This window comes from Phoxinus phoxinus (genome assembly GCF_949152265.1).
Source record: "Phoxinus phoxinus genome assembly, chromosome: 5".
Lineage (NCBI taxonomy): Eukaryota > Metazoa > Chordata > Actinopteri > Cypriniformes > Leuciscidae > Phoxinus > Phoxinus phoxinus.
In genome coordinates, this window is record NC_136880.1 from 8,531,512 (window position 1) to 8,536,037 (window position 4,526).

Consider the following 4,526-nt stretch of genomic DNA (forward strand, 5'->3'; position numbering starts at 1 on the left):
GGGGGGGGGTAATGTTTTAATCAATAAAATTGGGGAGATGTAGTAATAACATTGTAATAACACAGTAAAATTTTAATCTTTTACATTTCCACGCATTCATTATTTAACGAAAGGTTGTTGATTTTATCAGTTTTAAAATACTGATAAGTTTTATTTTATTTTTAAATATTGATTTTTGACTGTTTTATAATTTTACAGACATGCAAATTTTGAATGCATTATGAGGGATTAGCACATTAAGTGTGGTTTAAAAAAACAGTTAATAATGTAATTTGAAGCTGCTTTGAAACAATTGATATTGTGTAAAGTGCGCTATAAAAATAAGGGTGAATTGACAAAATGTGCTATATATATAGATATGCACTTTTTAGTGATCAAAAATAAAACAAAGCATATATTGACATGAGCGTGTCGCTCATTGCTTAGTTTTTTATTGAACTTTCTATGCAATGGTTTTCTCATCGTCATCTTTATGGCCTTTCCCTGTTTGATTCATTGTGATTAATTCAGTCCCCTCGACCGCTCTGTAATCTGACATCAGCGATGTAGCTCCGGTCTGGGTCCCAGCGGTGAGTGTTTGGGAAAGAGGCGTTCACCAGGCAGTGGTGTGTGTCGCTGCAGTTGACTGAAAGGTGAGGTGTGTGAGCCGAAGAATGCCTTTCATTGCTGCACTCCCGTCATGCTCCGCGGAGGGCAGGTGCTCCAGGGTGTGAAAAGAGGAAGCACTAGGACAGGCTTGGCTGAGGTCCATGCCCTCCTGAGATAACACAATGCCCCGTGTCTCACCCCTCTGACACGGGTAAGCAAGACTCGTGGCTTTTTCCCCGCTGGCAGCCACGGAGGCACCACGTTTCAGTAAAACAGGAAGGACCATCCTTTGTTCCCAAATGAAAGAAGAATGAGGGAAAAACACAGTCATGTCCCTCGTCACTGTTTATGAGTCAAATCTGAAAGCTGCAAGCTCTTAAAACTAAATCAGAAGATCGTGGGAAATTATTTTATGATTCGTGGTAGGTAAAAATGTGATGTATACTGACAATGAAGAAAATTATGTTTTTACTTGTACTTTGTAGAATACGTTGAAGGGGAGTTTAACAAATATTGATAACACTATTTAACAGTGTCCTTGTTGCACAAGTTAAAGGAACACTGAGAAAAACTGGCATAGAAACTTTTTACTCAGAAATTGATATTGCATAGGTTATTGCAAAGAAACGGCAAGTAACACATCGACTTAAACATGAAATTCTGAAACCTAAAATACACACATGAAATAAAAGTTTAATTTAGAAAAAAAAATGTTTACAGTTACTTATAGTAAATATACACTTTATTTTACAGTGTACTTGTTACATTACATACAGTGTACATTACTGTAGTAGTAACTATCAATTATGCATAATTACATGCAACGAACCCTCAACCAAACCCTAATCTTAACACTGTGCATTTAGTACATGTTGTTAATTTATAGTCAGTACTTATTTTAAGGTGTCTCTGTTACAGTGTACTTATAAATTTAAGTCCTGAGTATTAATAATTAACTACATGTACTTACTATATGGTTAGTTGAATGTAGTTAACTACATGTAAAGTGTTACCAAATAAAGTGTAACCTAAATATATTATAGTAAAATAGTGCTTGATTACAAGCCACTGACCCTAAATCAAACACTATCCCTTTATTAAGTACATATAGTTGATTCATATCCTCAGTACGGTAAGAACACATTAAGTGTAACCCTTTATTTTAAGGTGTCATTGTTACAGTGTAATTATATATTTAAGTACTGAGTAATATTAATTAACTACATGTACTTACTATAGGGTTAGGGTTTGGTTGAGGGTTAGTTGCATGTAATTATGCATAATTCACTGTTATTACTGTGGTAAGTACAAGTAACATATGTAACAAGGACATGGTAAAGTAACGTGTTACCCTCAGTACTTAAAGTAAAGTGTAACCAAATGTTATTTGTGAATATATAATTCAATATGTCAATGATAAAGAGCAAACAGATCCCATAAGATGCGCCTCTGGTGTAACGGAGAAGAGAAGCGAACATGAACTGGATCCGAGCGTCTCATCAAAGCCCATCTGATTATTTTCCACAAGATCTTCCTATCAGGATGTTATGATTCTCAAAATGTTCGGTGGCCAGTGATAAATGGTGGCTTTCACCCCCCCACGTGTACGTGATGTCATACTGGACGAGCTCTTCTCCCATCATGCACTGCATCTGTCCGCTCGCCGGCCGCTTGGGATTACAGGGACTTTCACAAATATTTCCGTCTGCATATGCGCAGGGTTTATTGTGTCTGGACGGCTGGATTTCAGCTTAGAGGTTCAAGAAGGATGATGAGCGTTTGATTATTTTCACGCTTTGAAACTTTTTTTGACAACTCTAACAAGCCAAGTTTTGAAACGCTCAGCGTATGACTGACAGTTCATTTCGTGTTGTGTTTGTCTTGCGTTTCGTCGGATCAATCCTTTAGAAACGTCTACTTCTCACAAGACTAACCCTGAACAACGTGTGATTTCAAGTCCTGCATATTTATTCAGCAATTCGGCATGGCTCTAATAATTGTTTTCATCAAGCAGATGAGAGTGAGCCGCAGTGGAAGGCCGTGTTGGTTTTTTGGCAGGGCTCAGAGTTTTCTCAGCAATCGTGTCCACAAACGCATTAAATCAACAAGCTGGGGTGCTTTGTTTGTTTTCACAGTATATCTCACCCTCACTTTGTATTGGATGATTGGTTTTAGATTTCCTGCCTCGTAATGGAAGCCACTGCAGGAATGCATTAGCACCGCTGCAGCACATGCTAGTGCGACACACAGAAACATGGGCGCAAAGAGCGTGGACGTGTTTCATAAGCATGCTAAAATCTTTCTTATTTCAAACAGTGTTTGAACGTATAGAGTTGTAATGTATCCCAATGAAGAAATAGATTAACCAACTGGTGTAACCCTAAAGCCCGGGACACCCCAAGCCCACGGTCGGCTGTCGGGCAGTTTGTGTCCCGCACCGACGGCTGAAATTGGTCCTCGTCAGCTTTTTTTGGGCCGATTCGACATGTTGAATCGGCGTCGGTGAGAGAGGGAACTCTGATTGGCTGTTCAGCTTACTGAACGAGTCAGTACACGATACAGCGAGTAAAGAAGTCAAAACGGCACAGATAAAAGGATGTTCTAATGTTTACCTGAATGGTCCTTGGTGAATATTTCAATATTAACATGAGCGGAGTGGAATAAAGAAAGTGTTTAGCAGGATTGATATTCAAAACGGTGAGCACGCACTGCTTTGTTTACAGTTTGTGTATCTACAGCGTCGGTTTCCCTTTTTAAATGACAAATATATACGAATATATCTGCAGAAATAGACAGTTGTCTCATTTACACGCAGGCGCAGAACACGCATGCTAGCTGACAGTCGGCTGTAGTTGTCTCGGTGTGTTCAAGTGCAGCTTTTCCCCCCGACGCGAGGCAACAGCACAGTCGCCGCTAGTTCTTTGGCGTCGGTTTGGTGTGTCCCGGGCTTAAAGATGTGGTCAGCGTAACACAGTCTCACCCCAAAACGTCACATACGACGAAAAGGGTACCCCTATAATGTCCATGTGTGACGATTCGGGTATGGTTGGGTTTAGGTATGCGTTAGGGTACCGCTAGGAGGCGCTGCTGGTACGCTTATGTCTGCGTCTCATATTGACGTTAAAGGGTACCCTTTTCATCGTATGTTGACGTATGGTCAAGACCCGTCAGTATATGACGTTTTGGGGTGAGACCGGGTTGGTCAGCGATGTACAGAATTCACACAGAAAGCACTTTCAAACCAAGCACCTTTCTGTTGGTCAATGTGGTGAATCTGTGAAATACCCCAAATCTCAATCATGTGAAATAACTTGATTTTGTGAGTAAAAATTCACCAAACAATGGTAAATGTGAGCGCATCTTCAGAATGATTCTTACCCCCGGTTTTACAGACAAGGTTTCAGCCTATTCCAGACTAATACACATATTTGAGCTGTTTAAACTGAAAGCCACTTGCACTGGCATAATCTTAAAGTCTCCCTGTGGTGAAAATCAAGCTTTTAATGTTGTTTATATGTCTGTGTGGTGTTATTAATATGCTTTAAGACAAACCATGTGTAAATTCATAAGTCGACAGCATTGCTGAGTATTTTCTGCTTAAAACTGCAGTGAACCAAAGACAGTCTCCAAAAAAAAGTGTTGAAATCGCTGGTGTTTCTGACGTCACAAACCACCTTGTAACCAATCAGATCAACGTGTGATCGTCAACCAGTGGATCTCTGAGCTGAGTGAGTGAGTGGAGGCGGGGCTCATTTGCATATTCATAGAACCGCGTATACTAAATGAGGCAAGGGTGTAGAGTTACATTCGGGCTATTTTAAGGCTAAACTAAAGCTACTTAAATGTCTTAATTGAACTAAGGCCTAACCCTGGCTTGATCGAAGTCCAGTCTGTGAAACCGGGCCCTAGAGTTGCGTACACTAAAATCCAACCCCAGC